Source organism: Gorilla gorilla, chromosome 1 (assembly GCF_029281585.2).
Source record: "Gorilla gorilla gorilla isolate KB3781 chromosome 1, NHGRI_mGorGor1-v2.1_pri, whole genome shotgun sequence".
Lineage (NCBI taxonomy): Eukaryota > Metazoa > Chordata > Mammalia > Primates > Hominidae > Gorilla > Gorilla gorilla.
The window spans coordinates 174,914,321-174,940,870 of record NC_073224.2 but is presented as its reverse complement, the minus strand read 5'-3'; the positions used below and the strand labels follow the sequence as shown (position 1 = coordinate 174,940,870).

General features: G+C 43.5%; 1 protein-coding gene and 1 non-coding gene across 2 annotated transcripts in view; both read right to left on the bottom strand.

Annotated features, from left to right (window-relative positions):
• Positions 1-22,229, bottom strand: part of JAK1 (Janus kinase 1) — a 232,544-nt gene extending 210,315 nt beyond the window's left edge. Inside the window, exon 1 of the mRNA XM_063698003.1 lies at positions 22,125-22,229. The gene's annotated coding sequence lies outside the window, so the exon portion shown is untranslated. The remainder of the gene's footprint in view (positions 1-22,124) is intronic.
• On the bottom strand, positions 13,944-14,018 carry MIR101 (microRNA mir-101). Its single transcript, NR_106234.1, has one exon. It is a non-coding gene; the product is annotated as a microRNA mir-101 (primary transcript).
• Positions 22,230-26,550: the final 4,321 nt, after the last annotated feature.

Here is a 26,550-nt window from a genome sequence, read left to right as displayed (position 1 = left end):
AATGAAGTTGCAAGTTTTTCAAATGGGTTAGTGTGACATTAGGATTAATACCTACGTACCTGCGTGTAGAAAAAGAATGCTTATGGCAGCTTGGTGCTGTAGAGAGTCAACGTGACTTTTAAGTGAAGGTGAAGATTGATGACAATCTGCAAACCACTGCACCTGTGTGGTGGAAAGTCAGGGTGACCAGATGGCTTGGGAAGTGGAGCCTGAAAGAGTAGTTCCAATTTGGTCTTGTTGTTTTTACTGAGCTGGTGGCTGTTTGTAGCCAATAGGCCAATGGCAAGGGGAGAAATGTACACGCAGTTTGGGGGGGCAGTACAAGAGAGGAGTGAAGCAAAAGAGGACAACTGAGTGCAACAGCAAGATTCATAGCTCCAGCAGGCTGTGTCCTGCTCTCACCCTTGGAGACTGCGATGCTCTGGGCAAGTCTTTTCTCTGAGTTTGATTCTCTGTTTGTAAAACAGCAATGAACTGTTGCCCAGCCTACATTACCAGGATGTTGGAACAAATGGAATGATGCAGGTAAAAAATATTGTGTGATTATAGACTAGTAATGGGATTTGGTAGCATTCCAAATCTAGTGGTCCCTAAATAAATAATTTCTGTACCTATGTTTTAGAAAGTAAGTCAACTCAGTCTGAAGACTGGTGGGTCCACGGTCCTCGGTCAGCACCGCTAAATGATTGGGTCTTGGCAGTGCCTGTCACACTCACCATGAGTTCTTGTATTGGGTCATACAGCTGGGGAGGAAGAAGGCATGATGGCCACATCAAAGCTGAGCTCTAATAACTGCAGCGGACTTCTTACTTTGCTCCCATGGCTGATCTCTGGCCCAAAGCCAAGCATATAGCAAGTCTAATGAATGAATGAATGCTTATCTAATTTAGTGAAGGGTTTTTTTTCTCCTTTTCTGCTTAGGTAATTTGGTCAGTTACTAACATTGGAAGTGACAGACAGGAGAAGAGAGACTATCACAGTGGGTAAGGGTCTAGCTAAAGACCCTCTGGGAGAGTGGCAGTTAGAGTTCAAAAACCTTCTCTGTGACGTGGCCTTTGTGTGGTGGGAAGCATGAAAGCATGGTGGGAAGCATGAAATCATGGTGGCTCTGGAGTCAGGGGGTTGTGTGAGTGACCTAGCTTTATCCTCTGTGAGCCACAGTTTCTGCATCTGTGCAATGGTGATGATGGCACTGCCCTCCTCATAGAACTGTCATGAGGACTAAATGAGATCAACAGATATAGAACAGCTGGCACAAGCAGGAACACAATAATATGGGCCCTTTCCTTTCTCTTTCCCCTCTTCAAATGATAGGAAAAATATGTCATCACTCCTTTAAAATATCTCTCTTGCAAGTTTTTGAGAGAGAATGAAAATGGGAGCCTCAAATAGCTAAGCTTATCCTCTTTATAGCTCCTGGAAGTAAATCTTATCAAGCTTGGGATTTGGAGTCAGACAAACATAGCTTCAGATCCAAGCTCCACCAATTACAAGCTATGTGATCTTAAACACATCAGTTAATCTCTTCTAATCTGTCTTCTCAAGAGCTAAATCATATCTAAGAATATGGTTGTTTAGAAAGTTAAATGGGTGGTGTATGTAAAGTGTCTAGGACAGTATCTTATACACAGTCAGAACTCAATAAGTGGTCACTCTTTTAAGAACTGTCTTGGGTGTGGCAGAGGGAGTGCACAGAAAAATGGAGAGCAGAGTGTCCACAGACATCACTATTATTTTTCATAATCATCAGCAATCCTTGGTTCCACCTGTGCAGTACTTTCTTCCCACTAGAGTTCAACAATAGTTTACTTTGAAAGACTTGGGGGATATGAATGAACAACAGGGTGGTATGATGTACTCCCAATACCCCACCTGCAGGCCCGGATGAGGCCCTTAAGTCAGACACCGACAAGCTGGAGGCCATGCCAAAGGGAGCCCACAGGATGGAAAACGGCTGGAAAGATGCCACGCCAGGAGTGTCTGACGGACTGGGACAAGAGACACCCACTGGGGGAGTATAAGTAAACCAAGATTATATTTTCCTTTATTTCGTCATTCCTAAAGGGGAGGACTCAGACCAACGGGCGGAAGTTACCTGGAGATAAAATTCAGCTCGATACAAAGAATTTTCTGACAATGCAGCCATTCAATGACAGTGTAGCTGTCCATCAGTGGAACAGGCCATTTGGTTGAAGGAGACCTGAGTCCCAGAATCTGGCACTGGGGATGGGGCTGAAGGGGGTAGGTATGCTGGCTCAAATAGCTCCCAGGTCTCTCACAGCTCTGAAATTCTGTTTTTTTGTGTTTTTAGTAGAGATGGGGTTTCACCATGTTGGTCAGGCTGGTGTCGAACTCCTGGCCTCAAGTGATCCACTCGCCTCAGTCTCCCAAAGTGCTGGGATTACAGGTGTGAGCCACCGCATCCAGCCCCAACCTCTTTTTTTTTTTTTTTGGTTAACTTTTTCATTTCAGTGTCAGGCACAATGGCCTACACCTGTAATCCCAGCACTTTGACAGGCTGAGAGAGGATCACTTGAGGCCTGGAGTTCAAGACCAGCCTAGGCAACACAGTGAGATCCCATCGCTATAGGAAAAAAAAAATTAGCTAGGCATCTTGGCACATACCTGTAGTCCTAGTTACTTGGAGGCTGAGGCAAGAGGATAGCTTGAGCCCAGGAGTTGGAGTCAACAGTGACCTATGATTATGCCATTGAACTCCAGCCTGGGTAAAACCCTGTCTCCAAAAAATTTTTTTGTTTCATTCTAACAATACAGTGGGGAAAGGAAGCTACTGTTACCATGAATACTTAAAAACTGATTTTGAAATTAAAAATAACTACTTCCACTTTGAAACACATTATTTAATCCCATGAACCTCAGTTTCCATATCTGTAAATGGGATGATATTTACCTATACAGATTGTTCATTAATTCAAAAACATTTGAACCTGGTCCTACTTGGTAGGGACTTATCTCATAACTAAAAAGTCATACAAGGCTGGGCGCGATGGCTCACGCCTGTAATCCCAGCACTTTGGGAGGCCAAGATGGGAGGATCACAAGGTCAGGAGATCGAGACCATCCTGGCTAACACGGTGAAACCCCGTCTCTACTAAAAATACAAAACAATTAGCTGGGCGTGGTGGTGGGCGCCTGTAGTCCCAGCTACTCTGGAGGCTGAGGCAGGAGAATGGCGTGAACCTGGGAGGCGGAGCTTGCAGTGAGCCGAGATCACGCCACTGCACTCCAGCCTGGGCAACAGAGCAAGACTCCATCTCAAAAAAAAAAAAAAAAAAGTCATACAGATCGCACAGAGCTTACATTCTAGTGGAGTCAGGCAGCGTTAAACACAGTAAGTATACTGAAGTACGTTAGTGTGGACATACTGTGTGCAAGTATTAATGCTATGAACAAATAAGGCAGAAAAAGGGACAGGGAGGGGGATGTGGCTTCTGTGAAAGAATTGAGATAATACAGGTAAAAAAAAATCAGTTGTGGACAGTTCAATAGAAAGTCCTCAAACAATGTTAAGCTATTACTACCACAGGGACTTCTGAGCTCACGGACCTACAGTTAAGTGCATCATTCCACTTCTGAATTATTAAATAGGTGACGTATATTCAAAGAAAAAAACCAAACAGGAGTAGATCCTGATGTTGTTTGCAGGTGGAAGAAAAGAATCAATGAAAATGTCATGATTTGGGAGTTCTGGCATAGCCTCATTTGTCAAGGATGCTGATAAGAATCTGTGGAAAATTTAGAAATGGAGAAACCTGGGCTTGAACTGAGTGACATCAGGTAAGTGACCTAGTTTTTCTAAGTCTTCATTTTCCCCGCATTTGACCAGGGCTGTTGTGACACTCAGTTGTAACATGTAAAATACCAGACACACAGCAGGTATCGCTAGCATATATTATTATTACCATTGTCCAAACAAGCTCATCTGCATTTTCAGAGATTTTCAATGTGCTCAGGATGAAAAAATAAGGCAGTATTTCTCAGGAGGGCACATTCCACAATCACGTGTTACTAGGAGTTGGACTAAGGTCGCTTGTTATGAGAACACACGAGGAAAACATAAGGAAGTATTCAACCGATTAAATGCTCAATCCATTTCTCAGCCTTACTAGCTCCTTGGCTGCAGTCTTCAGAATCTCAGAAGATGCAAACAAAGACACACTGATTCACTTAAAATAGTTCTTCGTATAAATCTGAGAGTTTAGCCAAAAAACAGTCCAAAAGGATTTATGAGGTGTGCTTTCCTTCACAGAGCCTGCAAGTCAAGGAGGCTACCTTTAATCAGCCTGAGTTTCCCAGACACCTCTGTAGCGTTGTCCCTTTGCTTCTTACCACTCTGATTGAGAGTCTTGGGAAATGGGCATTTAATATGTTTTCTGTTGAACTTTTTCTCCTGGGAGCAGCTGTACGAGGAAGGGTTTCTTTCTGCCTTCCCAGGGGAAAAATCAGAAATCACTTCACTCCCATTTCTGCAAGTTCAAAAGCAAATGAAATCTTTGAGGCATTCATTGGTGTTAGTACCTTGTCCACTATCCACCCCTAAGGCAACGGGATCTATTTCTAGAATTAGAAGTCCCTCATTCACTGTCAATAGCCTTTTTCTGCTGTTAGGGGGCTTGCATCCACAATCTGCCCCTTCCAGGGGCAGCTGTAACCACCTGGACTTCAAAAGGAGTAAGGGCGGGGCCTGGCATGCTGGCTCATGCCTGTAATCCCAGTACTTTGGGAGGCCGAGGCGGGAATATCTCCTGGAGCCAGGTGTTTGAGACCAGCCTGAGCAACAAAGAGAGATCCTGTCTCTACAGAAAAATTTAAAAATCAGCCAGCCAGGTAGTGCACACCTGTAGTCCCAGATACTCAGGAAGCTGAGGCAGGAGGATCCTTTGAGCCCAGAAGTTTGAGGCTGCAGTGAGCCATGATCGTGGCCCTGCACTCCAGCCTGGGTGACAGAGTGAGATCCTGTCTCAAACAAACAACGACAAAAAACACAACCCAAACAACAACAAAAAGACTACACAAAAACTCACTTCTTCATGAACTTCAAAAGAGGTTGGTCCCTAGCAGAACCACCCACCTTGGTGGGCATGAGCTTTCTGACTGGCCACGGGTCCTTCCTTTGGGATACCATCCATATTCTAACTCACTCCTTGGGGCACATGTTTGTTGAGAGGCACTGCTGTGGTCCACAGATGGGTTGTGGAGGGTACTCTTTTGTGGGGCACTAGCAAAAAAGCTTAAGTTCCAAGCCATCACCCACATATCCACTGGAGGCCATGATGTCCAAGGAACCTCATATCCTCACCCCACCAAATGTAGTGTCGCTCCCTGTCTCTCTCCTGCCTCATTCTCTTAGCATTGCAAGCCCTGGGCATAGGGAGCTCTTTCTGGGATATTGGCTTACCAATTTTCAGACAAATCATGACGTCAAATTTGCATGCTCCCCTTCACTGAGAGAAGTTCCCACAAAAGGTGACATCTCCCCCTCCTCCAGTCATCTTTTTATTGGGGTGAAGGGTGGGGGCAATGTGAGAATGGGTTCTGCTGAAATGACACCTTTTGAAAAAGCTCTGCAGGAAAATGCCGCAGAGATGCAGATCTCTGACCACAGAAAGTGGGGATTTTGAACACCTTGTTTTTAGCTGTGGGTTCTTCTCACCCATACTTAGCAAACAGGAAACATTCCACTCACATCTCATACTACATTAGTTTTCTACTGTGAACTGCATGCCAGGCTTATGCCAGACACTGCAAACACAACAATGGGTAGAGCCATGTTTCTTGTTTCACAGAATTCGCCATCTAAAGAGACATTAAAAATATGCATCCGCAACACATGTGATTCAACTGCGACAAGTGCTCTGAAGGAAAAGCACAAAGTGCCATGAGATCAGACCTAGGCAGGATGTCAGGAAAAGGTCTCTGAGGAATCAGTACTTAGCCAGAAACTGAAGGATAAGAGGTAAGGTGAACTGAATGGTAAGGGTGTCCCAGGCAGAAGGAAATGCACCTGACACAGAAAGGACTTGATTCCCTGACAGAGGCCAGGCCAGTCAACTGGGTACAAGGGATGGGACCTGAGGAGTAGGTGGGACCACACTGCCCAGGGCCTCATGGGGCAGCTGAAGAGGAGAAGCCACTAGAGTGTTTTAAACCAGAGGGTTTTTAAATGATGGCATGATCAAACTTTCATTTTACAGAGGTAACTCCAGCTGAAGAGTAGAGAAGGCATCAGAAAAAGGCAACAGTGGACAGGGGAGGCAGTGTATGGTGCAAATTTTAAAGCAATTTTACACATGCTGGGTCTAACTCTGTTTCGAAGCCTCACCTACTAATCAACATAATATTAACTTCTTACATTGTTTCTGGACTCAAATGCCTGTTTCATCACTAACTGTGTGGCTTACGGACCCACTGGGAGCCTGAGAGCCTCCTCGGGTTCTTCAGTTATGAAACATGGAGAACTCTTCTACTCTTTGAGGATTTCAATGAGGATGAAATGAGTGCTTTGGTACACAGGAGCTCAACAAATATTGACTCATCTCAAGCAAATAATCCTGTCAATTAAGGAAATAAAAGGAGAAAGGGAAAGCCTCTTCTAGCTATTTGATCCAATTACTTAAAATTCTACCTGTAAATTATGCAGGGGATAAGCATTTATTTAACAGTAGCAAATTTTATGCTATTAGACTAGTGCTATTAGAATAGCTTGAGACCTGATAGGTATGTCAGGTTTTTTTTTTTTTTTAACAGAAATTAGTGAATGATGATAAGTGGAAAGATTCATGTCTCAATATACACTATATATTACACTAGACTTTTAAAATTAAAAATCCATAATTCCCTCTCCATAAAAAAGGGTGTCTATATTCCCAGTGATATGGTTTTCCAGAAATCTAGTCCCTATCAATATAAATCTGGGAATTTCCGTCATTCCAGAGGATCTAAGCTTCTACACTACAAATACTGCATACTAAGGTATCAGCGAATGTAGCACTCCTCCTCAGTCTGATGTCCACAGCACACCCGGGTTGATCACAGGTAGACCGAGAAAGGTGGTTACAGCACTCCTTCCTGCAGAGCCCACATGTGGTCTCAGAAGTCTTCCCAGCAAAGTGCCCTAGACAGCTAGCCCCCAATGGACCCCAAGATATTCCTGGTTCGAAGACACTCATTTTCAAATTGAAAAAAACCAATGGGAGTCTAAGTAATTTTTCTGCAATTTCATTCACAAAGATAGTAGCAAAAAAGTGAAAATACATTTTCTACAGACTAAACCGAAATGGTTCTCTATTTCTTCTCACCTTTTAACATCATCAATCTCCTCATAATCTCATGGAAAATAAAATACAGTAATAGTCCAAATGCACAAAGTAACGTATAATCAGCTTACTTTACTCCATTTCAATTATGTGCATTTTAACATATTTACATTAGAAGCATGTACTACAACCCGAAACCTTGTCAGACAGCTTAAAGAACCCAGCTGAGAATGTTCCATGCCTGCTTATTTATTTATTAAGAGACAGGGTCTGGCTGTTACCCAGGCTGGAGTGCAGTGGCACCATCCTAGCTCACTGCAGCATCAAACTCCTGGGCTCACGCAATCCTGCCTCAGCCTCCGGAAGAGCTGGGACTACAAGCATGCACCACCACTCCTGGCTATTTTTTTTTTTTTTGGTAGAGACAGTCTCACTTTGTTGCTCAGTCTGGTCTTGACCACTTTGGTCTCCCAGAGTACTGGGATCACAGGTGTGAGCCACCACACCCAGCTCAGGCACACATTCTTGTACTTGGCAATCTCCTCCAGTGGAAATCCTTACACTCATCATGTCTTAAGTATGAAAGCAAAATACAAAATGGACTTTTGGTGCCTCCCTTACCTAACTTGTTCATGCTTAATGAAGAATTCTTGTGGTTAAAAATGATGACTAGGCCGGGCGTGATGGCTCACACCTGTAATCCCAGCACTTTGGGAGGCTGACGCAGGTGGATCACCTGAGGTCGGGAGTTCAAGACCAGCCTGACCAACACGGTGAAACCCCGTCCCTACTAAAAATACAAAATTAGGCTGGGCACGGTGGCTCATGCCTGTAATCCCAGCACTTTGGGAGGCCGAGGCGGGCGGATCACGAGGTCAGGAGATCGAGACCATCCTGGCTAACACGATGAAATCCCATCTCTACTAAAAATACAAAAAACTTAGCTGGGTGTGGTGGTGGGTGCCTGTAGTTCCAGCTACTTGGGAGGCTGAGGAAGGAGAACGGCGTGAACCCCGGAGGCAGAGCTTGCAGTGAGCTGAGATCGTGCCACTGCACTCCAGCCTGGGCGACACTCCAGCCTGGGCAACACTCCAGCCTGGGCACTCCAGCCTGGGTGTCAGAGTGAGACTCCATCTCAAAAAAAAAAAAAAAAAAAAAAAAAAAATTAGCCAAGCATGGCGGCGCATGCCTGTAATCCCAGCTACTCGGGAGGCTGAGGTAGGAGAATCGCTTGGACCCGGGAGGCACAGGTTGCAGTGAGCCAAGATCACGCCATTGCACTCCAGCCTGGTGACAGAGCAAGACTCTTGTCTCAAAAAAAAAAAAAAAAAAAAAAGACTAGAAGCTGGGCACAGTGGCTCATGCCTGTAATCCCAGCACTTTGGGAGGCGGAGGCAGGCAGATCACCTGACGTCAGGAGTTTGAGACCAGCCTGGTCAACATGGCGAAACCCCATCTCTAAGAAAAAATACAAAAATTAGCCGGGTATGGTGGCGTGTGCCTGTAGTCCCAGCTACTCGGGAGGCTGAGGCAGGAAAATCGCTTGACCCGGGAGGCGGAGGTTGCAATGAGGCAAGATCGTGCCACTGCACTCCAACTGGGCGACAGAGCAAGACTCCGCCTCAAAAAAAACCCCACAAAAACAAAAAACGATGACTGGTAATGGTGAAGACAAACTATGAATAGAATGCACCTGTAAATATGAATGCAGTTTTAAAGAAGCAATTTTTAAAGGAAAAAATTCTCTGAAGTGTAAAAACATAAGAGGTTTGTCTCAAAGAGCAACTGATCTGAAAGAAAGATACTCACTTAAGAACCGGATAGACAAGCCAATGTGGTGGCCTAGGCCTGTAATACCAGCACTTTGGGAGGCCAAAGCAGGATTGCTTGAGCCCAGGAGTGCAAGATCAGCCTGAGAAACAGTGAAAACCTGTCTCTACAAAAAAATTTTTGAAAAATTAGCCGGGCATGGTGGTGCACACCCATAGTCTCAGCTAATCAGGAGGCTGAGGCTACAGTGAGCCGTGATGGCACCACTGCACTCTAAGCCTGGGCTATGGAAGACCCTGTCTCCCCTGGGCCCCCAAAAACAGGATAAGGCAAGTTTGTGGCACACTTAAAAATTGGGTGGTTATTCAGAGAAGCTAGAAATGTACTAGGCATAGCAAAATATTTGAAATTAGCGTGGCAGGCAAGAACAACAGCTAGCTGTCTGCTCCAACTCTGTGTAGTATGATCAAGGTAGAATACTGTGCAGGATCTGGTGGAGGTAGTCTAATGTTCCTAAAACTAAAATCTGATTTTAGTTTTAAAAGCATGACCCTAAGTGACGACTTTGTGATGAAACACATACGGTCCACAAATGAATCCTTTTTACCCACAGCTCATAAAACATGTGATCCCTTAGGGAAGGTTACTGCTATTTCCAGCCTTAACTGTTACATTATTATTATCAAATTTAAGCATGTAACAACAAATAGGAAAACTATTCGTGACAGACAGCAAGCTGTAGAATGCTCCTTTAATGAAGCTGCTAATACTTGACTTGTAAGACTAACCAGGATACTTTTTAAAACTATACTTAATACTATTATTTCATATATTGTATGTTTATATTTTAAGAAATAACATGCCACATTTAAATGCTGCTTTAGTCTCTTATATATATGATTATATATATATGATTTCCCTAAGAAGGGAAAGGTCTGGGATTGGTGAATCCTCCAGTAATTCGAAACACTAAACATTAGTATTTTAAATTACCTGAGGATTCACCAATCCCAGACCGTTCCCTTCTTATGAGTTCTTCCATAGGTTGTCAGAAATTCCTTTTCTGTTTAAAAAAACTCTAAAGAATTTCAGGAATGGTAGCATAACTCCAAAGAGGTGGGCAGTTGAGGCAACTGGAACAGGGAGAGGACCAGTGAGTTGCCCAATCTCACCAGAAAAGACATAAAGCCAGCAAGAGATGCCACATCAGGTGACTTCTCGTCCACGCCTTTTTCTCATTGTTTTTAATATTCATTGCTACTATATTGAGTTTTCTTTACACTTTATGCAATTCTAAAGCTATGCTATGTTGGAAACCCTGGAAACATGTGTAAAGGACTTCAGTTTAGAGAACTTGAAATGCATAAAGACATGGCAATTTCATTTTAATTGCTTACTTGAAACAGCAGTTATCTTCACACGGAAAACTAAGGGAGAGAAGAGAAATCAACTAAATCCTGTTTTTGGCTTCAAGAGGGTTATTATCCTGAATCTCTTTTATTGTGGTAAAATACACATAAAATTTTCCATTTTTAGGTGTACATTGTGGCATTAAGTACATTCATGTTGTTGTGCAACTGCCACCATCCATCTCCAGAATTTTTTCATCTTCCCCAAATACAACTCCATTAAACATGAACTCTCCATTCCCCCCTCTCCTCCAGCTCCTGGCAACCATCAGTTCCTGGCTGTATGAATTTAACAACTCTAGGAGCCTCATGTGAGTGGAATCATACAGTATACACCCTTTTATGTCTGGCTTATTTCACTTAGCATGGTATCTTCAAGGTTCATCCATGTTGTAGCATATGTCAGAATTTCCTTCCTTTTAAGGCTGAATCATATTCCAATGTAGGTATACACTACATTTCATTTATCTACTTATCCATCAATGGACACTTGGGTTGCTCCTACCTGTTATTGTGAATCATGTTGCTATAAACATGGGTGTACAATATCTGTCAGAGTGCCGCCTTTCACATCTTTTGGGTGTGTATCCAGAAGTGGAATTGCTGGATTATACGGTATTCCTAGGTTTAATTGCAATCTTACCATCTCACATACTTCACCTAAACTGAAAAATGCAACGAATATACCAACCAAACACATACTGTGTTTTAAGCAAGGCAGTGGAAAAACCCCATTGGATCTGTCTTGCATCACTTCTCTCTTAACCTGTTGGAACACCTTACGTCTATGAAATGCCTTGAAGATGCCAAAGACCTCCAGGTCCAGGCAAGCTTCTGGAGCTCCTGCTGCAGACTAAGCCTCAGCCTTCTTGTTTAGAGGAAAGGGGACCCAGCATGACTCTGTCCGTAGTGCAGGGTGACTGCAAATGACACCCAACACTCAGTTCTTCAACACCCCACAGGCCTGGTTGTAGATTTTGAGGTCAAGGTTGGGTAAGTATAAAACCCAATGAATTTTTATAAAACTAGTAACGGGGAAAACAGGAAGATCAGGGAAGGTGGTGAAATCTTCACCAAGGCCAATGATTGCACAACACATAACTTCTTGAAGCACTTTTTTCCACCTGCTAAAACACTAAACATTAGGAGTGTTTCAAATTACTTGAGGATTCACCAATCCCTAACTTTCACTTCCTAAAAGTTCTTCCAGAGTTTCTGTCAGAAATTCCTTTTAAGAAAACTCCAAGGAATTTCAGGAGTGGTAGCATAATAACTGGGGAGACCCCTCTCTCTAATTAATCAAAAACATAGTGTAGCTTATATAGCTTAGAGAAATTGTGGATCTATAAGGACATGTGAAGGTACTGGGCTATAATGTGGTCAATGTGTCTGAAAAATAACAGTTCTGGGCCAACCAAGTGTGGCTCAAGGGATCACTACTAAGAATGGTTCCTCTTTGGGTAGAGCAGAGGGAAGAGACACTAAAGGGAACTGCAATCGCCAGCAAAGGAACACAGTGACCATCAATGTCTGAGGACTGGCACAATGAAGGATAAGACAGAACCTCTCTGTACGAGGCCTACTCCTTTCCAGTTCCCTTTCTTCCCCATTGTGTCCCAGTGGAGGACCTGATAATACACCTGACCCATATCTAAGACATGCAGTTGGCAGGGCTGATAGTAGGTAAGGTTCACAGTATGTTAAAAAGTCACACGAGGCCGGGTGCAGTGGCTCATGCCTGTAATCTCGGCACTTTGGGAGGCTGAGGGTAGGAGAATCACTTGAGGACAGGAGTTTGAAACCAGTTTGGGCAACATGGTGAAACACCGTCTCTACCAAAAATATAAAATTACATGGGCATGGTGGTGCACACCTGTAATCCCAGCTACTCGGCAAGCTGAGGCATAAGGATCACTTGACCCCGGGAGGCAGAGGTTGCAGTGAACCAAGACTGAGCTACTGCACTCCAGCTTGACAGCAGACTGAGACTCTGTCTTAAAAAAAAAAAAAAAAAAGTCACAAATGGTTTTCCTCTCCCTGGCCCCTCTTCTCTCTGTGGTAGCTAGGTTCAAATTACAGCCTAACCTCAGCCATCTCTGTTCTCTTTGCTCAAGCATATGGGTCACTGCTTTGGGTTCCTACACCAGTCAGACATCCACAGGCTCCCAGATACAGACATGAGCCTAGGAAGAGGTAACATACCCGATTAGGCTCTGAGCCTAAAACACGTTCCATGAAATTACCTGAGCCTTCCTTGCACAGTACTGTGATCTAACATAATCAAGTCATGCACTTTGTTTCTTGTTTGCTATTGTTACATGTGTACAGTGTCCTTAGGAGTCCAGAGGGAAGAGGGATAATTGGCAGAGATTGGCATTGGCAGAATCCTGGGTTCTCCAATAACCACCTTTCACCCCCAGCAGTACTCTCTAGAGTAAGATGGAGGTTGAAGATGTGTGCTGTTAAATTTCCTAATCATGGCTGGGTATAGTGGCTCATGCCTGTAATCCCAGCACTTTGGGAGGTTGAGGTGGGAGAATCAATTAAGCTCAGGAGGTCAAGACCAGCCTTGGCAACATAGTGAACTCCTGTCTCTACTAAAAATTTGCAGGTGGGCGGCCTGAACCTGCAGTCTCAGACTCGGGAGGTTGAGGCGGGAGGATTGCTTGAGCCTGGGAGATCAAAAGCTATGATCATGCCACTGCACTCCCGTGTGGGCAACAAAAAAAAAATTTCCTAGTCTTTCATGCACATGTGATGCTGGCTTGGTGTTTACAGCTTTGTATTCCTGAAATCGATATGTGCCAGATATCACTGCAGACTAGTCCTTATTTGATAGAAATAAAATAATTTACATTTTATTTTCATGTAAAGGTGACAGCAGCAGCAATAACATAGGCATTCAGTAAATATTCTTTTGAATTAGGCCAGATCCTAAATATCCTGAAAGAAACATGACATGTCACTATCTACTCCTTCAAGACAAAGATATACTTTTTTTCTTTCTTCACTTCCGTAAGCTGCTCTACAATGATGGACTTTTATTTATGCAACAATTTCAATACTGTTCAACATATTGGGCTTTTTTTTTCTCCCTGTAAGTAGAATCTGATTTTGAAATCTAGTAGTGTACTGACAAGTGCCAAGCTGTTCTAATTAGGTTACCTTTCACATTTATAAAAATGGTACAAAGTTCTCTGAATACCATTCCAGAAATACTAATTCATACTTACCTATTTTCAGTCTCCTAAAGGTTCCAAAGATCTTAATATACGTTCACTCAGCACAACATGGCTGCACCAACAACTACCCCATGTTACAAAACAAGGCAAAGAGAAGCAGAATAACTCTCCCTATGCCCCGGGAGAAGTATGACAGAGGTGCAGGGTAAGAGGGTTTCTGGGTCCCAGCCACCTGTTTCACATTCCTCTTTCACCTTCTTTCCTCCTGGGTACGGTGAGGCTCCTCTGATGGAAGGTAAGATGGCTGCCATCCTTCAGTTATCACAGTACTGTACCTTTAGAATGGACAGCATCAGCACTGTGATAACTGAGCCAGGGCAGCCTGTCAGTCACTGTGTCGGTCAACGGCATCCTTTCTGGTGGCTGCATTACTCTCTCTGAAGGCTCCCCATGAAGTGAAGGACTAAAAGATCCCCTTCTGGTTGGAGACGTGAGGAGGCAGAAGAAAAAGAAGGATCAGAGCCCAGCAAGTGGTGAGGCTGAAATATTAAAAGGCCCAGTTGAATTAAATTAGAATGAAAGATGAACACATGACTTATCCATATTAATGAGGATGAACAACTGCATGATTAGGTTTTCACTCTGATAATACATCAAATATGCAGTAAGCTTCCAGCTTATTTCACAGCCTATCTCTTCCATGCATGGATTCACTGACTGTGCCTCCCTGACCTCAATCATTGATTTTATATATATACTGAGGAACTACTACGTTCTAAAGCCCTCTTCTAGATGTTCAGGAAATAAAGATAACTAAGACATGATTCCTGTCTTCAAAGTGCACATAACCAAACATGACAATAATACTTCATATCTGCCAAACATTCAAAACTGCTCTATATGTTTTCTCATTTGGTTTTCACAAGACGCTATGGGGCTGGCAATGAATTATTCATTAATTCATCAAAAAAGGATTCTGGAAATAGATTAGATATTATTACCCCATTTTATAGGCAGAAAAAAAAAAAAAAACTTAGGTGATTTGCCAGAGATCATGTATTGCTAAGTTATGGCGAACCCATGCCCAGAACCATGTCAAATGAGTGAACCCAGTGCTTTGTTTTCTCTACCCTACCCTAGCTGTCCAACTCCATCAACTGGATATTCAGTTTACACAATTTACACAAACAAAAGGATTTCTAAAAACATTTACTTTTTGTTTTAGTTTTCTCAGTAACTGAGATCATGAAGCAGAAACTAGTAGGGCTTTATAATTAAGAAGAAAAATGCACATTAGCAAAAATGACTTTCATTCCTCTTGCTCTGAGTGCTAAGAATGTACTCAAATTAGTAACATTGATATTTTTCACTATAGTTTATGTCAATTCTATACCTATGGTGATACTGACAACCTTCAGAATACCTTTTTAAAAAGTAATAATAACATATACACATCACTTGCTTTTAAATTATCTGTACCTTTGAGACGTACTCTGAAGTCATTTTAGGGATGATTCTTCCTTTTAATAAAAAGTACAAAAGATTCTGAAATTGGAATTCAGGCATCAGAATATCAACTTATTAAAACCATGATTCACTTGGGTTTTTTCCATGTCATAATTTCAAGTTATTTCAATATGAGTGGAACTTGACAGATATTTGAAAAATAATTATGTTTTCATTAGGCATTTGCTCAATTTCAAAGACTCATTATATGCATATTAGATATTAGCACTGTACTTCAAATAAGTCAGGTAGATGAATCAATTCTTTAGATCAGAAGTCAGAAAATAAAAGTACAGTGAATCTAACTCAACTATTAACTTTATGTACTATGAAAATGACCTTATCTTCAGAAAAGCAACATCCAATGAAACAATCCACCTACACACAAATTAAAAACAACATTGCCTAAAATGCAAAAATATCTAAAAAGTAAGGAGGTCATCATCTAGGTCTTAGCCAACTGTAATACAGAGTTGAAACACGAGAGGGCAACGAAGATTTAAAAAAAAAAAAAAAATCACAGTTGGATCCCATAACCTAAGGTTCTTGGAAATAGTTGCACATTTTTACCCAAATTATAAACATCTGCTACGTGAACAAAGATACTGTGATTATCTTAGAGTAAAATTTTAGATAGCTGTTCCACTAAAAAGGATAAGAAGATTACCAACTAATATTTCTTGACCACAATTCTGTCAGCTTTGGAAAACTGAATACTTACCCTGAAATACTGAAGGTTGGGTAAGTATGGAGACAAATAAATAATCCTGACATATTCGTAGTTATTAGACTGTTCTTCACCAAAATATTAGTGTGATTCAATGTCTAAATATGAAGTATAAAGATGAAGGAAGTGTACTGCAAAGTTGAAATTCACTCTATTAGCCATCACCAAAACCCATGCAACAACTAAACATTTTTGGTAAAGTAAAAGATACTTCCTTTTTCTCCTTATATTTCTCTCATTTTTTTTTTTACCTAAATTAGAAAAAAAAAGCCAAGCATCCCTAATAACAAGCAGCAAACTGTCATTATTCTGTGAATGGTTACTTAAATTAATATTCTCTCAGATTCTAAAGCAGTTTCAAGGAAGAAAAATATGGGTTTTCAAAATGGTATTTTTAAAATAAATGTTTCAAAAATGTGTCTTGCTTTTTCTTGAAAATGTTTATAAATGTGCATTTTTGAAAATTTAAATCCATCAGAAATATTTCTTCTTCAACATGTTTCGTCTAAGAACTGAACTGTCTAAATTTATAAACAAGTGACTACAGGTACTCATGCTACAGTAAGAAAAAATAACTGCATACTAAGGAAGAGAGAAAACAGTGATGTAAAATGCTTTCTTCCAGGACCCAAACTGATTTTAAACTACTTCTTCTATGTTAAAAATGATACAACTAGGAACAATTTCTTCATAACGCATATACCAAATATTATCTACAAAACCAGGCACTTATAGAAAACTTGCACACCAAAGAACTTTTAAAATAACGTGGAGTACAAGGCCAGGCATGGTGGCTCACACCTGTAATCTCAGCGCCTTAGGAGGCTGAGGCAGGAGGATTGCTTGAATCCAGGAGTTCAAGACCAGCCTGGGCAACACAGTGGAAGCCTGTCTCTACAAAAAATAGTATGAGCAGGGCCAGTAGTCCCAGCTACTTCGGAGGCTGAGGTGGAAGGATTGCTTGAACATGAAAGGCTGAGGCTGCCATGACCGCACCACTACACTCCAGCCTGGGTGACAAAGACCTTTTGTCAAGCGATCAATCAATGTGGAGTACAAATAAAAGCACAAAAAACATGCTACATCCCTCATATTTATAAACTAAAATGAAAATATTGTTTTAAACCTTTGAATATCTGATTATATATTAAATAACTGAAGGCACCGTAAGTTGTTGGCCAAGCAGAATATTTGAAAATACTTTTAAATTATAGTTTAGTGTATTTAAATCCACTGGTCTTTTAACTAGTGTGATTTGTTTTCCAATTTGAAAATTATCATCTAATTCAGTGATACTATATAAAATGGCCAAATTTGACCACACTGAGATGTTATAAACCGTCAGCAAAAGTTGCTCAAATGTCCACTACTGCTTTGTCACAAGTACACAGAATGTATACTTGCATTTTATTGCAAAACTTTGCTATACTGAGTTTTTAAAAACTAATTTGTGCCAAAGATTGATGAGGTGGCAGGTTACAGAATTTTTTTCTCTTTTATGGAAAAAGAAATATGCAGAAAGGCAAGAAAATGTCAAGGACCACCGCCCTATACAAAGTTAGCCCCGATTCTCAAAGAGAAGCATTAACTGAGAGTGATTAGAGAAGAGCTGTCATCATTTTATTGACTTTGAGCACTGGCCCTAATTAATCTCATGCTACGTAACTTTATAAGGTCCATGTGGACGAAAAAAAAACCCTATGGACACGGTAACAAAGAGAAGAATGAGCTTTCTTCCTCATGTTGACCAAGAGTTTAGTCCAAAAAGGCTCCAGGAGACTAAAAATTTATAAATACATGACTGGCCCATATATTACATTATATGGGCCTCTCCCCTTCAAACATGTACTCAGCACAAATATTTTTAGTCCAACTGTATACTCCACAGTTAATTTACTTTCTGATTTTGCTCTACATCATATTTCACCACTCTCACCCCCTGGATTTTAGATTTTATGGTTTGCTCACAAGTCAGTTTTATATGCCAGCTAACTTCGGAATGATCCACCCCTGGCTAAACATCTCTAAAAACCCTGATGGTCTCCAATTAATCTATGATTGCCTTATTACTACAGCACTGCCATTTGAAAATGCTGGGTCTCAGATTTTCAAATTCCCTTAATGGACAGTTAAAGGGGCCAATACCAAAGACTTGCAATGACCTCCAATTCTACAGCCTTGGGCTGTTCCAGGAACACAATTACACTCCACTTCCCTGCAGGTTCCACCCTTCTCGAAGCTTCTATTCCTACATCTGTAAAATGAACACATTTCTACTAACTAGTAACACACGCCAGTGGCACTGCACTCATTAAGTGCTGTGTTGTATACTGCAATTTAATTTGGTGTTTATATCTTATTTCCTCAAGTCAACAGGACTCTTTCTAAAAAAGTCAGAAACTGTTTTACTCATGTCCCTTCACAACACTTAGTGGTCATTTCCACAACATGCTAGCTCAACAAATACTTGATTGATTAATGGATGAACCTCTCCATTTCTCAGGCAGCCTCTAAACAGTTATCAACAAAAGTATGTTTAATTCCTGTCTCTGTCTATATGGTCTTAGGTGAGGTGTTTGGCAGTTTGTCATCTATAAAATAAAGGGATAGCACCGAATAGCTCCTAAGTTCCTTCCAGTGCAATTTCTGAATCTCATTAGACAAAACAAAACCCAAAGACAGCACGACCTCTATTCATGTTAGCACTGTACTTTTTTTGGAGGAAAGGAGTCAGCAGCCTTGTGGGCCCAAATGCCACCAGTGGAGCCATGATTTGGTGGGGAGGGGGACAGAAAGTAGATGAAGCAAAGAAAAAATAAATGGAAGTGAGGGACAGATGAGTAGAATCACTAAAATGCCACCAGGTGTCACAATTGTTACTTTGCCACACATTGTTTTCCGGTATCTTTTGCTATGTCCAGGATCCTTTTACAAAAGCAGCAATAGCCGGGTATGTGGGTATCCCAATTTTCCCATGACACCCCTGCTAGCCGTTCTAGAACCCTGGACTTTTACACTGATCTCCCTAATGTAACAGTAATAATGTAATACTCGGGGTCCCCAATCATCACATGGAACACAGCAGTGGAAAGTAGAAACACAAACATGAAATAACAATATTTCATAGTCACCACTTTTGAAATTAATCCATGGGGCTAGGCACAGTGGCTCATGCCTGTAATCCCAGTTTGGGAGGCCAACGCGGGTGGATCACCCGAGCTTAGCAGTTCAAGACCAGCCTCGCCAACGTGGGGAAACCCCATCTCTACTAAAAATACAAAAAATCTGCCGGGCATGGTGGCGTACACCTGTAGTCCCAGCTACTCTGGAGGCTGAGACAGGAGGATCGCTTGAACCTGGGAGGTGGAGGTTGCAGTGAGCCAAGATCGCGTCACTGCACTCCAGCCTGGAAGACAGAGAGAGACTCTATCTCAAAAAAAAAAAAGAAAGAAAAAAAGAAAAGAAAGAAATTAATTCATAGATGAAAAGGAGTGATGCAGGCCTGAGCTGTCCAATGAAGTATATAACGCAAGCTACACATGTAATTTTTAATTCTCTAGTAGGCACATTAATAAACAGGTGGAATTAATAGCATATTCATTTAACCCAATATATCTAAAATATTATCATCTGAACATGGAATCAACATAAAATTAATGGGCTATTCTACTTTTGCACTCTTTGAAATCTGAAGAGTACTTTGCACTTACATATCCCAATTCTAAATTTTCATCAAAATACTTAATTTGCGTTTGGATTTCAAAACACTTAGTTTCAAAAGTAGATGTGTAAGCTCAAGTATGTTTCCAAATATAAATAAGCTTTCCAATAACTAAATCAAGTTATCAAAGTTTAAAATTAAATAAAATTTAAAATTGAGCTTTTCCTCACCCTAGCCATATTTCAGGTGGTTAATAGCCACGTGGCTAGTGGCTACCATATCAGGGCAGGTATCCTGTCTCTGTCACCTGGATTCTTTTAAACCTGAACCAGAGTAAAAGATGTTACCCCATCAACCAGCAAGTCATCTTACAGCACCCACCAAGTGCTCAAATTATACCAAGTATTTTCTGCTCCACTTCCAATCTTTAAGTTGTCAACACTTCAGTGATTATCGTTTATTAGGCAGCCCTTCCAAAAGACTGAGTATTTTAGCGCAGAGAGGAAAGCATATCTCAATTCAGGGACTGAATGCAGACACTGAGTGAGATTCAAAGACAAGGAGTTAATTTCCAAGGTAGAGGTGGAAAATCCTGACATCCTTACTTCTTTGTCCAGGGTATCAGTCACCTACAAAAGTTACAATTATTGTTTATTACAATTATTGTTTATGAGCCTCTCAACTTACATACTCACAGCAGCTGTCACTGCATCCTCAGGTTCTCTGTCTTCAAGTGCCCTCCTAGCTTCCTGAAACAACCTTCTCTATCTAGAGCAGATTCTGCAGAGAGGCCCCTCTTTAATTCATATTCTGAAACGTGCTTGTTATTGTTGACATATAAAAACTTATGAATAATTCAATAAATGAATCTTGAACCATCCTATTTATCATTCAGTGGTCTAGGTACCCAACTCTCGAGGAAAGCTTTTCTGAAATACACGGTAAGTATCCCCCAACCCTCCCCCAAAGGAACCAATTATGAACACTATACAGTCTTCTCTCCCTTCTCACTCCCCATGTCAAAGTTCATTGTGTTCCTCCTGCAGCTGATTTAAAAGTTGATCTTTTCAAGGAGCTGGATTCCTAAGGTAGTTCTATTTTGAGCCTTCTTCCTGTTCTGAAGCTAAAGTTGGAAGGGCTTAGGTGGTGATGTCATGGAAGGGAGACTGTTGGTTTTTATAGGAGGGTCTTCTCTGGCAACTCTGGGGATGCTCAAATGGGGAAAACTCAGAGTGTTACTTTTGATCTTTTCCCCCCTCCTTCCCTTTATAGAATATCAGCTATTCCTTAGCCAGCAAGAAAACAAGTTCAAATAAGCCTGCAAACAGATTTACATATTTTACATGCTAAACATCTAATATATGAAAAAACTGAGAAAAAGAAAAATGCCTCACTGTAAGGAACAGAGGGTGACAACCTCTTTCTCCACCCCTCTCCCCAAATATCTATCATAGGACAAGGGGCAAAGAGGAGGGGAGGGTCGACTGGTAAGAAGAATAAAGGGATTATAAAGCTAGGAGGCTTTAGAGGGAAACGCTGTTGGAATATTCAGGACAGAAGGAGACCCTTGGGTCCCTGCTCTTCCTCTGTGTTCTCCTCCCTTTTGGAATGGTTAGACTTGGGCTGGGTGTGTCTTCTGCTTGGGAGGCGTTTTTTTTGGCGCTGGAAAAGCAAAAGGGGCCAGGGTGGGGCCTGGGGGAAAGAAAGCCAGAGACAGGCTGCTTAGGCCTGGCTCTGGGTTAAGCTTAAGGGGAAAATAAAGGGGGCTACGGGGGGACAGCAGATTCCATTAGAAGACCCAGAGGGGAATAAAAAACAGCGCACTGGCCAAAGGGAGTCACTTCTCTCTCTCCCTCAACCTAGGCCCATGAGCTATTTGCTGGTTGGTGGGGGACAGGTCCAGAGGGAAGAGAAAATCCCAAAACATCTGCAGATCACAACTTGCCGGGGGAAAGGGGGGCTGGGGACAGACATGCCAAATGAAATCAGCAGGTGAAAGCAGCAATTTTTGGCCAATGCTGGGATTGCGGAGGGGACTAACTAAGAACCCTGGAGAGCAGGGGATTCCCTGGTTTCTCAGCTCACCTCTCCTTCAAAGCAGGGATAAGCACAGGTGTGGTCTTTCTCCAGGAAGGTGGCAGCTGGCGTGCGGGTAGCAGAGTGAGGGAAAGAATTCCTCGCACAGGAAGGCAGGGAGAAGCCCTGGGGTCAGCTGCGGCCAGGAGCCGGCGTCTCCGCCAAGTCCCCTCCCCCTTCCTGAAAACCGACCTGGACCAGCACAAATTACAGCAAAGCACCCCTCGCCCCAATAATGTTTCTAATAAAAGAAACAGACTCTCATGTCTATATTAAAAAACCACGAGCTCTAGCTGACGGAAATAAACAGGTGAGCCCGGGGAGAAGCGGGAAAACACTGGGAATGGGAGAATGAAGGGGGAGAAGGCGTTCCCGAACGTGCAGAGAAACCGAGGCTTCCCCGCCCTCCCTCCACCCTCCTCCCCTCCGGCCGGGGAGAATCTGCGTGGCAGGGTGCAAGCTAAAAATGCCACTGACGGACCCCTCTTCCCGCCCCGTGCCCGTTCTCCCTCCTACCCCAGACTCCAGCGTCCCGGCCTCGTGGTAGCGCCCGGTCCCCGGCGCCGCGCGGGGCTCGCCCTCTCTCCGGACCGCCGCCGCCGCGGGGACTCCGGTCTTCCTCTGTCCTCCCTCCCTCCTCCTCCTCCTCCGGCACCGCCGCCTCCTCCTCTTAGACTCCTCCCGCCGGATCCTTCATGTAAACAACATCCAGGCTCTATTTACAGTCGCCGCCGGACGGCGAGGGACCCACGCCAGCACCCTGGACGCGGGCGGGGGCGGGGGAAAAGCGAGTGCGCAACATTTACACACACACCCCGCCCCTCCGCGCCGCTCCCCTCCGGGGGCCGAGCCGGGCGCCCGGGGCTCCCCGCGTTGCCACTGACACCCCAGCGAGGGCCGCGCAAAACCGCGGAAATGCCCATGGGCGAGGTCGCCCCGCTACCCCTCGGGAAAAACACACGCACGCGCTAACAACAACAAACCCAGTCCGGCAACACCCTCGGAGTCGGTCCCGGAGTGCGGAGGCCCGGCCCGGCCCACCCCGCGCCGCCGCCCCCGCGCCCCGCCGCCTACCCCGAGGTGGCGAACTGCGTGCGGTCCCCGGAGGAGGCTGAAGGCAGGCGCTAGGCGCTGGGCAGTGGCGCGCCCTCGGCCCCCCGGCGCCGCCTGGCCCGCCCCCAGACCCCAGTGCGGATGCCGAGCGGGCCGAGCCCCACGGCTGCGTGTGCGTGTGCGCCGCGGCCAGCCTCGCCGGAGCCGCTCTGTGCGCCCCACGGCTTCCCGCGCCCCCAGGCCGGCCCCGACGCGCCGCGAGACGGGGCCGGGAGCGCAGCAGCCAGCGCTCCACGGCGGCGCACGGGCGCGCACTCGAACGTCCACACTCTGCGCCCCGAGCCCCGCGCGGCCGCACGCCCCACGCAGCCCGCCTCCCGCCTCACGCCTCCCGCGGGCGCTCGGCCCCGCGCGCTCCGCCGCCCCCGCGCCCGGCCGCCGCCCCCACACCCACCTGCGCCCCCGGGGGTCCCGGGCCCCCCTTCCTTTGTTCTTCCCGCTATTTGCATGAGGATTATCTAATGACGCAGCAAGGCTCGCCACAACGTGACCGTCGCCATTTTTCTGTTTTTATTCTATCTCTGCCATGTGATAGATGGCGGGGGGGTTGGAAAAGGGAGAGAGACGGGATTAAAAAAAAAAAAAAAAAACTTCCGGGTCTCATGACCGGGAAGGGAGAAAAACAAAAGGGAGACGAGACACAACTCTAGGGGAAGGATGTGTGTGCGTGCGTGTGTGTGTGTGAGAGTGTGTGTACGTGCGCGCGCCCTCCCTCCTCTGCTGGGAGAAAGGAGGCTCCGGCAGCGGACAGGCAGCATCCATCCTCCCACCCTGGAGACCAGTGGCCCCGGTGGGTCCAGCTCGCACCCTCTGATTGTGGCGGTCGCCCGTCCTGGCCCCCCACGCGCCGCGGAAGCTGGGGGAGCTGTCAGCCAGCTCCCCTCCTCTGGCTGCCTTCACTCGCCTGTCCGCCCCAGAGCTCGCTTTCCCTCCCGGGCGGCTGTACCGTTGTGGGCTACGTTCAGGGAAGTCCCACTATTGCCATGAGCAGGGACATAATAGAGTTTAAAGGCCGCCGTATTTTCTAAGTTTTAAAACAGTTTGCTTAGACGCTGTTGTTTATGACAACCGCGTGGCAACACCAGGCACAATCTAATGTTGGTTCCAATCCTTCCCCTCTTTCTCTACCCCCGCTTTCCCCCTTTTCCCAAAGTGGGGCACACCTTCGTGTGGTCTTCAATGGGGATTGGTTTTGTGGGGATGGACCATTCACTACGGATTGATTTATTTAAGAACCGCTTACTTAAATATGGTGTTCAGGGTCAGAGAGGATTGTTTCAGAAGACAGTTGCATAGAGCAAGGTGGATTCGTGTTACACTGATCTTATTCACATTCAAAGGGAGTGATAGACATTTCATTCTTTCCGAAGTTCACAGTTGCTGAAAAAAAAAATATTTGGGAACTCTGCCACTGTTTTCCGGTGAGATATAGAATTTTGTACTCTTGTTTACTACTGGGTTCCCTTCAGGCACTTTCACTTTTGTTTTTCGTGAGTTTCCTTTCTGGTTTTTTTTTTTTCCTCTATTTCTTAATTCAGAGCAGAAATGGACTTCATAGTTGAGCAGGGTTCCTGGCTTTTACAGGGAGAGAAACGGAGGCTCGGAGTAGTGCTAGGAGTTGCTCTAGGGCACACATTTAATTAGAGCCCAGCTTGGATTGCGCCCTGCTCACCTGTCGTTTCTCTTAGGGGTTGGCTATAGAGGATGGGGTGGGGACGGGACTCACGGAACATCGCTATGTGCTTATTGTGAATTATTTTTATTAGACTCACAGAGTTGACCACTCTCCGCTTTGTGCATCCACTGTATGGTTTTTACATTTATTTTCTGGTGCCTTTCACAGATCAGCGTACGGCACAGTTGCTGTATCTCCCACTGAGGGTAAGCTTTGAGGCCAGGGCCATGCCGTACTCATTTTATATCTCCCATATTTAGCACCATGACTAGCAATGAATGAGCAAATGAAGGCCTGAAGAGGATCTTTTCCATAATTCCATCCTAGGAAATTCCTTGCATGTTTCTGGTGAAGGTAGAACACTGGAGATGCTTTTTGATTCTTACACCTTTGCAGACCATTTTTGGCAGTCTTCTTTAGTTACAAAGCCAGGCAAAACATGTTTTGCTTTTCTCAATTTTTTAAATCAACTGCTTCCCCCCTCGCCCCGCCCCGCCCCTCGTTTTACCATATTTGGTTCCTCTTCTTTAAATTCTTTCTGATTCATATGAATAAATTAGTTATGCCAACCTTTGCACTTTGTGAGTTGCTTTTGCTTTTAGACTCCAAAAGTTTGATAAAGTTTAAGGTGTGATTTAACCTGGTGCAGACTGGAAGCAAATCATCATGGGCAGACAAGACTCTGATTCTTCCTGGGATCACTGAACTGGGAGGCTGGCGGTTGAGCAGGCAAAAGAGGGCTGTTGAAAAGATGTTAGCATCAGGCAAAAAGTACACGTTTACCAAAAACAACAACGACAACAAAACAAACAAAAAACAGAATAACTGCCATATACAATTACAGCTCAGAGGAGGATCTGGATTGTCACAGATCAGTTCTTATACATCTGGACTGATAAGGTTCCATTGCATGTCTGAACATGATCTACATGTATTCCTCTGGATGGGGTAAATGAAATTGGTATGAATGATTGTAACATCTACAACCCATATGTTTAATCCTTGATAACAACAGTGTGATAGTAATTTAAGTATATCATCAGTTTGCAGTCAAGGTGGAGACGAAGTCTAATTATATATATAAAGTCATTTGTTCTTTTGAATACAAAACTGAACAGAAAAAAAAAGAACATGGCTCAAAACATATAGTTATAAGAAATACCTCCATACCTCTTGTCTTACACACATGTGCACTCACACATTTTTAAAAAATCAAACTTTAGTCTTCTGAGGTACCATGTAGTGGCTGATTAAAGGAAGTTCTTATAAGCACCTCACCAGTCTTCCTCTCTCCAATATGTACTTGAAAATGACAATTCCTGGAGTCATGGTGAGAGCATAGACTTTGGAGTCTGGTACTAATCTCAGCTCTGCCAATTTGTTAACTGTGTCAGTCTGGGCAAGTTATTTATCAGTTGCGATTCTTAGTTTATTTACCCATAACATGAGCATTATAGCAGCTAGCTCAAGAGTTTTTAGAATTGAAGTGTAATCAAAATGTATTAAGACATATGTAAAGCACCTAGCATGATACTCGGAAAATAATCTTCAATAAAGGGTCATTATAATAATTTTTAAACTGCATTTTATTTACCCCAGGCACTTCCCAGAATTATTGTTTCCCTTTTGGCTGCCTGACCTTGGAAATTCAATAAACCTACTATTAATGAAAGTTCTGTGACTATGAAGATAAATCAGAATAGTTCCTGGCCTCAAAAAGTTCACACTTCAGCTTTGGAAGAGATACAGATACAAGGAACTAGACTGATACTGGTAAATGAAAGAGAAGACCACTTTGTACCAGTTTATGATGATCTACCTGAGATGTATTTAATTAAGATTGGGTTTTTTTTTTAAGATTTACTAATATCGACACAATGATAAAGCTTGTGGAAGCAGGAAAATTCAAGAAAAAAAATCTCACATTTTCACATAAATGAGGAATACTATCTTTAAAACTCCATCTAGTCAGTATAATTCCTCAGCTTTAAAAAACAATTTTCTGATCCATTATAAGAGGCAAGCTTCTTTTGCGTTCATGTGAAAAATATGCCAGGTTGTACCTTTGAAGTAATGTTGGAGAAATGTAGTTAATAGGAAGCACTTCTGGTTGTTAATTAATTAAACCACTTTAATCAAGAACAATTTTCTGAG